At 49.6% G+C, this 10,161-nt stretch overlaps 1 protein-coding gene across 1 annotated transcript in view; it reads right to left on the reverse strand.

Moving 5' to 3' along the window:
* The window catches only part of wge (winged eye), a 215,585-nt gene that overhangs the window by 121,976 nt on the left and 83,448 nt on the right, over positions 1-10,161 (reverse strand). The gene's annotated exons all lie outside the window — the stretch shown is intronic.

Here is a 10,161-nt window from a genome sequence, read left to right on the forward strand (position 1 = left end):
CTAGCGCCGTTCAAATCGCCCGCCCTCCGATCGAGGAGTGGTGACGTCATGGTCTCATAGTGACGTTGCGCCGTCGGTGAGTAAAACGGCGCCCGCGGACGGCGCTACGGCTTTTCTGAGCAAAACGCAAACGCGCGGCCAGAAACAGAGCCAAGACAGAGCCGACAGCAGCGCGAAAGCGCAATGGTGGCTAGCGGAAGGGAAAGCGGACGACGATAAGCTGGCTCTTTATTTTATGACGCCAACTTTGACGCTCGTTGTAATGGATGACCCTGACAACGACACATTGGCTCGCGATGCTGGGCTCGACTTCAGCGATTTAAGCATTGATGAACCCAACCTGCTGCTGAGGGCTCGCGCTGCCGGCGTCGTTGCATACTACTACGACGGCAACTGTATGTCATGGCTTTACATATTCGCAGATTTGTAGGTTTTCCTTCGTGAAAACCAAATGCCGCGCTCACCGCCCCCTTCAACCTGCAGTTGTTCTTGCGCTACGGAGAATACAGGCAAGACCGACGGAACAGCGCTAAGGGAAAGCATTGCTTCGAAAGGCACTCTTCACGACTTCAGTAAGTCGGCGTTGAACTCGTAATCCTCTGGAGGAAAGAGAAGCGAGCACACTGTGCGATTTTTTGGCTCTTTGCCGTCGCGCTGTGGCAGAGGTATGGCACTTAACCACTTCGAACGGAGAGGTTCACTCGTTGGCACACTGTGATAAGTAACGTTGGATTCGCCGCAGCAACTGCCCTTGACCAAGTTCCGCGGACCGTTCGCGCATCCGACGGCATCACATGGACGTGGTATTCTCGCTATTTGTTTTAAATGCAAGTTTCGTGAGCCAGCAGAACCAGCGCAGCACGACGCGATAACGAAACAACAAACTCCAAAGCGAGCGCGGCGCAGAGTCGAGCGAAAACGAAACCTTTCGATCACGGATACTACTGAAGGGTAACAGCAAAATGTTATTTTTCTTGGAATCGAACAGAAAAAGACATGAAGCATTTTCTTTCGTCTTATAACCTAATGAAATGCTCTTTTTAATACGATTGGTTGAGTACTAGTGACATAAATTATGATGAGGAGTGCCTTCGTCATCGGGCTAGTACCGGAATGTCGCTGGGGGTCTCAAATCGTGTCATGCATTTACCTCAATTTCTCAGTTACTAAAGCTCTGTTCGCGATTATATCGACGCCCTAAACGTTCTAGAGCATTACTTTATCACTTTAACTTGACTTCATAGCAACCTTTGGTGTCCCTTTAAACAAAATTACACCCTTTGGGTCGTACCTTGCCACACAATAATCGTCATCTGTCTTGTCCACATTTCCTTTCTTTAACGCTGCGAGCCCAGTACTTCTAAGTCAAGAACGGCATGCGCGTTATGAGCACTACAGAGCATTCTGGACAGGAAAGTAGCGAGCGCAGTTTTTTCAAAAAAAATGGCTGTGGCTTAGGTAAGGTTAAGCCGAGGATGCGAAGCATACTAGCCTTTATTTTAGTTGTTGAACCACTGTTTAGCCTGGTGAACTGCTGTTGCTTGGCTATATTTGGTTCGGCTAGACGAAGAAACAACTCATGCATTACTGCTTCGCCTTCAAGAGTGGAACGCGACAGCGTTCCCGTCGACCCGCCAAGGGGCGTAAGACAATGGGCTACAGGGCAGCGACTACGCGCCCCGCATTGGACGCGGTGAGCGTCGAGCAAAGCAGCGTTCGGCGCGGCAACGAAATGTGCGCCTGAGCAAGAGACGCACGCCTTAGAAACAGCTCGTTTCTAAGGCAACACCGCATTCACTAGAGGCACTTTTGTACCGCTTTGAAGCATCGTACTCGTGGCTCAGTGGTAGCGTCTCCGTCCCACACTCCGGAGACCCTGGTTCGATTCCCACCCAGCCCGTCTTGCAAGAGTTGAGCCAAAGCCACTTCTCCTCTGTCGTGACGTCACGGTGTCACGTGGTTTCATGGCGACACCGCCGCGCCTGAGGAGCTGGGTTGAGCTCTCGTAATATGCTTCGCATAAAAGGAAGCGCAAGCGAAACACATGACGATTATATTGTTGTATAGCAAATATACACCCCAAAGGGTTTACATTTCTTTAAGAGTGCATAGTGAGGGACACCGAATTAATTTTGACCACCTGGGTTTCTTTAACGTGCACCTAAATCTAAGTACGCGAGCGCTTTTCCATTTGGCCTCCATCGAAGTGCGGCTGCCGTGGCCGGAATTCAAATCCGCGACCTCGAGAGTTCAGCAGCGCAAAGCCATATATATATCCATTGGGCTACCGCGGCGGGCACGGAAACATCCACCAGAAAGCAGTGAATTATTCACGGCCGTAGCTCGTAACGAGAAAACAGCCGCGTCGACATAACCTCGCGTTCATTGTGAGCGTCGTTAGCTCAGCTGCAGGTTAGGAAAACGACAGAACGCGCCCCCTGTTGATATATGGCACGGCGTTTTCTCCGCACGCTAAACCGAAACTAAGCACGACGCATTCGGGATCATACTGCACAACGAAATCAAGGGTTTGACGACAGCTCGTCCGGTCGGGATTAATCACAGTCAGAGTAAAAAGAAAAGGCGGCGATCACAAGCAACAGAAAAGCAAGACAAAATGCGAAGAGGTCCCCACACGGGAGCCTCTTCACAATGTGGCGACCTTTCTTTCTTGCCTTTTTTCTTTGTGTGTGTGGTGTGCGTCCGCGTATGTGTGTGTATGTGGGGGGGGGGGGGGAGGTATACAATGTGGGGTATATGTGCCATGGTCCGTATGAATGCATGGGGCATCCCGCATATTATATATAGGGATCTACGGGTATCTACGTGGGGTGTCCATACGTTCACACAAGATTATTGGATACGGGACCAATCGTTATTATCTCTCGTTCTCTATTTGCCTTCGATATGCGCAATGAATACAATCTGGACTGCAGATCCACGCGACGGGCGAACGCGCATATTTCTGCACACGCTCCGCACTGGGCGTCGCCTATGCGGGGAGAAACGCGGCGGTTGCGACCGGCCTCGGCAAAAAGGCGGCGGGTCCGACCACCATGCCACCACCCCGCGGGCGGCTGCAAGCAGCGGCCAAAGAAGCAACATCACAAGGAAAAAAACGCTGGCGCGAGTAGGCCGAGTGGGCGCCGCGGGTAGGTTCGCCTTCACTAAATGCGTACAGCGCTGCTGGTGGACGCTACACAGACCCTTCTGTATGGTGTGTCAGCGCAGTGGCACCAGTGTATTCGTGGCCCCATAAGACTAGCGGTGACGGGGTGTTTTCACTCCCAAGTTCGCCGAAAAGAAAGAAAGAAAAAAGATGCCTCTTGCGCAGAAGCAAACTACGGGTACATGATTTTGACGTGTTCATTTATAAGAAGCACGCCATATACAATAAGCTCGAGTGTGTAGCTTTTTTTTTTTTCATTTCAAAGTGAAAATGATTAATGAAACACTTTTCTAACTGCGAAGCAAAACTAGAATCAGCTGGTAGGGCGCACACGCAATATATGTGCAGGCTATCGCAACTCGCATAGTTATCCAAATCAATTTAAGCGGGTTATTCCAGAGGGCCAAACCGGAAGATACTCTTGAAACTCGCGTCAGCTAGATGTGCATACCGTACTCTGTTTTCGTACTTAGCGGGCAGCAATGCGAAGTCTGCGCAAGCAGACCGGTCACAGAGAATTCGTTACGCGTATTTCGCGGTGCGGTTGTTTTTGAAGCGTGACGGTTCCAATGCAATAACTGCTTCATATATCACAACCACAACGTGTGACGTAAGCGTATGCGTCAAACAGCACATTACTTGTCCACCTTTGTGCTTATACAGTATGCGACGCGTAGGTCGCGAGCGCGACGGGTGCTCCGTGGCCAGTGGGCGCCGAAATCAGAGTCAAAATTAGAATTTTATCGCTACAGAATTACAGAATTTCAACAGAGGATATACAGAAGGATGCCGCGTAATCACTGGCTATACTGGGACCTCCTCAAATTCTCACTCTACTCTTTCCGCAGTAAGTAGGTTGGTTAAACTTTGGGACACAAATGTCGGCAATGAGTCTCTAGCCTTCGAATAGGCGTTGCCCACGATGCATGAAACGTACAGAGCCCAGCAGAGAGCGAGCGGAGCGACATCCGTCTGCAACGTTTCAATCCACACTGCAACGCCGTATGGCCTCGAAAACTGCGAGCAGACGACGCGGCACATGGGGCGCGGCGGGCGAGGTCAAAGCATTTCCGTCCACTCTGATCGGCGCTTCATGCTCACGGCGCATAACGAGGCTAGTTATTTGCGGCTAACGTATGAAACGTAACTTAGATTAGGTCGAAACTAACGGCTACCGTTATTGCGGACCCACGGTCGAACTCGCTTTCGTCTGATTTTGTGTGCATCCACAAGCGCGCAGCCTTTGCAAGAATATTGCCATGCAATAAAATCGCTGCTATGTTATCGCGGAACATTTTCTCACAGTTTGGAGCACTGAGACGCGACATCATTTTATTGAATTTCTGCTACTCTAAACGTGTCCGCAGGTTCATCGTAACAGTATGCAGACGGCCATTAAAGACAAAGAAAGAAATAATGTTAGTGCTCCGTCACCGGCGAAATCTCTAAGGCCCTCTCGGATCGCGAAGTTGCGTTTATTCCCCTAGTACTATCGTACAATGTTACCACAATTTACGCTGCAAAGCTTTCAAAAAACAAACGAACCCGCAGTTCAAGAACTAAAAGAGGCGCGTCAGCTTTACATGTATCATCGTGCAATGTATATATACATTTTACTCGCTTTACATGATGTCAAACCCGTCGCGTTGGCTTGGCGGCTACGGTGTTGCGCTGCCAAGCACCAGGTCGCGGGATCGAATCCCGGCCGCAGTGGGCGCATTTCGATGGGGGGCGAAATGCAGAAACGCCCTTGTCCCGTGCATCTGGGGGCACGTTAAAGATCCCCTGGTGGTCAAAATTAATCCGCCTTCCCCCATTACGGCGTGCCTCATAAATAAATCGTGGTTTCGTCAGGCAACAGCCCAGAATTCAATTCAACATCATGTCAAAAGCTAACTACCCCGAGTAAAAGCTTTACTCGCTCGCCGGTGATAACGCAGCACCAATCCCTTGTTCACCCAAGATTAAAGCGACCGTCGCAGAGCGCCTGGCCACCTTCCGCGCCGCTGCACGCTTTTAAGCGGGAGACGGCGCGCAGAACTGCGGGGCGTTCCGGGAGTGACGGCCGCTTCCGCATGCACAGGACGCGGTTGCAACGGCGGCACGAAGGAGGGCCGGCCGGCAGCAACAGCGGAAGGCTCGGCCGCCGTGGCCTCCGTGACGGCCGCTACTACACGGCGCGAGTCTCGGGGGAGACCACGCATCTGCCGAAGTGGATCAGACGAAACGGAGCGGCAAGCGCCCGCGTGCACGGCACGCTGCCACATTTCGCGCGGCGTGAAATTCCGCCGACGTCAGTGTGTTGCTGTTCTATACCATGGCACGTACCCACGATGAGGGACGGGCCGAAAATCTGACGTCATTTACCTTCGTGGCCTCTTCTTCACAAGATGCGATGGCCGAGTGCGAGGTCGCGGGTTCGATTCCCCGGTCGCGACAGGCGCGAAATGAAAAAAAAAATGCTCGCGTTTACTAGAATTCAGCTTCGCGTCGAAGAATCCTCAGGTGGTCATAGTTAATCCGCGGCCCTCCACTGCGACACCTATCATCACCCGAACTGTTGCTTAGGGATGTTAACCCTAATAAATAAATAAATAAATAAATAAATAAATAAATAAACTGTGAGTATGTGTGCTTGCAGTTACCTTCGCTTTGTTGTTCATATATATGACGTTTGTGCGTGCGTGTGTGTGTTCTAAGCTCTCCCATCGCATCTCTTCCCTCTACCACATCACAGGCTTCCCATACTTCACAGTTATACACTTTCTTCTACTTTGACACTACAAATGACAACGCATTAAATGCGTCTACCACTACATCATATGCGCGGGTCGATAAGCGCGGGTCGATAAGCGCGGCCCGCAATTTCGGACAGAGCATACAGGCACAGTTTACTGCGGTGGACAGTTTCTAACCGTGAGAGCGAATCGATCGCGCCAAGAATGGCGCGAGAAAGGTTATACGCCCCTTTGCTCGGTGTTTCGGTGCGCGGCTTCCGCTCTTTTCAACTAATGCGCGACGAATTCCGCCCAGCGTTCAAATGCTGTGCTCGAGTTCTGGCGGACTGCGGCGTCTGTCGCCAAAGCGAGGAGGGCGGATACTGTGCACCTGCACGGCGTTCAGCTGCTGGGCGATTCGACGTATAGCAGCTCCATTAGCACTCGCACGGGCACACGTGCGGCAGGAAGCAATTAATACAAACATACAGTTTTGCTTTCACGTGCGTAAGGAGCTCTTCAAGTATACGTAAGGGCGCGCAAGGCAGCCGCATAGATTTACAGTGCGTACGTGACGCGCAAAAAAAAAAAAAAGAAGTTCGCTACCATCTCCGTGAGCACATTTCGATCACTCGAGATACACGCAGAGCTCCTACGCACGTGGACTGCCTGTTGTTACGTGTAAGGCACGCAGAATCATCACGTTTCTGCGCACAAAGCTTCAAGGCACGTTGAACTAAACTGTCTAACAATGACGGTAGAAGAAGCTAAGGGCCGACTATTATATTTTCGCGCACTTCAAGGGGCACTACAGAGAACGAATTTCTCAGCTGTATTAGTAAATTACCCTTCCGCAATTCCAAAAAGTCACTCTTACCGAGAAGACGGAATCGTAAGGGAGAAGAGAGAGAGAGAGAGAGAGAGAGAGAGAGAGAGAGAGAGAGAGAGAGGCGGGTGGCGACGCAGCCTTGAAGTTCCCGCACCAGCCAGCCGTGACTCCATGGATTTTGACGGCGTCTGCTCGGGTTTAGTCAAGTTCTCAAGGGCAAAAATGGACTAAATTGTATTCTAAAATAGCCGAACACATAACTCGGCATGTTTAAAGAACCTCCACTGCGCTACAACGGCCCCAGTACGAACAAATACTTTGGAATCCGTGACGCCAGACTCCCGCCTGCTAAGGCTACGGCGTAAAATCAAAAAAGAAAAAAAAAGTGGGGGGATCTTTGACCTTCACTTTGTCTTCTAATAATCAACCTATCGCCACGAAATTAAGGAAAGTATGCAACTTGCATTGAAACTTCGTTTACCAACAGCAGCTCCGTATTTAACACACATCCTAGCGGAGGGCAGACAAAAACAGTTTATAGTAGGTCACGCTTCGATTTCGCGTCAGCGAATTCACTGCTCATCTTGAGGCACAGAGTTTCTACAATAACTGGAGGGAACTGTGGCACTAGTGTCTTCGGGAGCTGCAAGCGGGGTAGCTCAGCCAGCATGGGAATGACGGGTAGTACACATGGATTTGCGTAAACTTCATCCAATTGGCTTTAAATAGCTTCGTGACTTTACGAAATAGCCATGTTTAAAGACATTTTTGCGTTACAAATTATCAAATAAACGTTATTAAAATTGTCCGACGGCAGGATTCAAACACGTACAGGACATCCAGCACAAAAGCCCGACATTGAAACCATTACGCCACACAAGCAGAACCACTGCAACTGACTGCGGTTATGCGCGCTTGCGGATTCCTATTACCCTACGCATTAAGGAAAAGCATAAATTGCTCTGAAATTTAGGCCCAGATGAAGCTTAATAAACGAAGCCACAAGAACTTCCGGAGATCAGACAAATCCATGTACTATGCCCGTCATTCCCACGGTGGCCGAGTTTCCGCTATGCAGTAATTGTAGGAAACTCCATCTCTTGAGGCACATGTGTTTGACACCATGGCGTGCTCGCTCCTGAGAACGCGCAATGCTACCGACAGAGCCTGTCCTGACGCGCCAGGTGTTCAAGATGCCGTACCATTTTCGTGCCACCCGTATCGTACGACGTCATCGTATCTTACACTCTAAGAAAAAAAGGACTAAAAGGGGTAGGGAGGTTAGTCCTTTTGGGGACTAACTGATTTGCCACAACCATTAGTCCTTTTGGGGACGAACTGACATGAGATGAACTGTTACTCCCCATGCGCTTACTACTTCGGGGACTAACAGTTGCCCCTGCCCGATGGTCCTCAAGGGAGTAACGGTAATTCGTTCCGATGCTCCGCAAGGGTGGAATTAATTAAATTAGGCATTTATACCCTAATAAAAAATTAATGAGGTACAAAAAAAAATGTGCCCGAGAACAGGATTCGAACTCACGTCCTCTCCACAAGTCAGGTACTCTAACCACTTCACCACGCCGCTTGCTTGGGAAGACGGGATATTTAGACAAGGTTAAGTATGGAAACTCAAGTGCGGCAGTATAAAAGTGACTCCGTATTTTGTGCAAGCTATACAGTGACAGTCTAACGCTGAGTGTATTTGCAACCATAAGCGACTGCGAAAAGAAATCAGTCTGAGTATTTTTAGGGTGACTTAAACTGAGGCACTATGCCATGTATACGTTTACACTCTTAAAATTTTCACACCCTTATGGGTGTAATGCGGGTGTATTCATCTTTTCACCCCTTGTAAACACCCTTGAAACACCCTTTTTCAGCGCAAAAGGGCGTTCAACAAGAAAACACCCTTGGAACACCCCCAGTCTTTCTAATTTACACCCTAATTATAAGGGAGTAAGTGAACAAGCTTACAGTATATGATAAATGAACATTGCCAGTTAAGGCGTTGATATTGGCTGTACATGAAACGCGCGCTACCTGTGCTTGAATCAGGTAGCTGGAATGATTAGATCGGGGCACCTAGGCAGCAGCGCACTGGCTCCGAACAGTGGTCAAAAACGAAGTTTCCCACGAATGTTAATATCGAACGGATGACACTAACGCGCAGACTTTGCATAGCCAGATATCTGCAAAAGGCTTCATATGATCAATAGCAAAATATTTACAATGCTATCACTCAATGCTTAAAGGTGTGCAACCAGTTAGACTAGGAATGGTTAGAAGTGAGGGCTAACGGTAAATAGCTCACCAACTTACGGTTTGTAGATGACATTGGCATACTCAGCAACACTGCAGACTATTTGCAACAAACGTTTGAGGAACATGTCGAAGAAAGTGTAAGTCTGACTGAGAGTTAGTATGCAGAAGAGAAAAGTAATGTTCCGCAGCGTGGCGAGAGAACGAATGTCATGGTCGGCAGTCAGCCTCTAGAACCTGCGCAGAAATACGTTTATTGAGCTTAATTAGTCGCAGGGGCCTCTGATCAAGGAAATTAACAAAAATAAAATATTAGCAGGAGAGCTTACGGCAGGCATTACTAAATCATGACCAGGGAGCTTACTGCTAACCATTGCTTTCTACCGTTAGTAACGTATGGGGCCGAAACTTGGAAGTTACCAAAGAAGCTTTGGAAGACGTTGAGGACCGCGCAACGAGCGATGCAATGAAAATTATTAGGCATGATGATAATAGACTGGAAGACAGCGATGTGGATTAGAGAGCGAACGGGGATAGCTGATATTCTGGTTGACATTATGAGGAAGAAGTCGTGCTGGGCAGACATTGCAATGCGTAAGGGAGAGAACTGCTGGTCTATTGGAGTTGCAGAATGGGTGCTAAGGGAAGGGAAGCACAGTCGAGGACGGCAGAGAATAATGTGGACGTGATGGAATTGGGAAACTTGAAGACACGTGGAACCAGTTAGCACAAGACAGGGGTATTGGAGATCGCTGGAGAAGCTTTCGTCCTGCGATGGACGTCAGAATAAGCTGATGATGATGATGACGTGACGACATCCATGCTAGCTTCGCGGCATGTCATTCATGTTATGTCATGCATGCGTGTCATGCACGTTCTGATAGCTCGATTTGCGTCGATTGCGTGGGGGGAGGGAGGGGGGCTAGTAGCGGCGTAGCCAAGTGGGGCACGCCGGGCACTTGTAACGCTCACTAACAGTAAAATTTTTGCTGCTATGGCAATGGCCCCGCTCCTTCCCCCTCCACGGCCAATTGGGACCCCCCCCCCCTCACACGAAAAAATTTTCTGGTTACGCCACTGTCGGGAGAGGGTGTAAGATTGCTCTAGACCCCTCCCTGTAACTTGTCAACGGAAACGGGGGACGGGAGGGCAGCTGCCGCCGGGCCGCAAACCTTAGGCAGCCC

Source organism: Dermacentor albipictus, chromosome 8 (genome assembly GCF_038994185.2).
Source record: "Dermacentor albipictus isolate Rhodes 1998 colony chromosome 8, USDA_Dalb.pri_finalv2, whole genome shotgun sequence".
NCBI lineage: Eukaryota > Metazoa > Arthropoda > Arachnida > Ixodida > Ixodidae > Dermacentor > Dermacentor albipictus.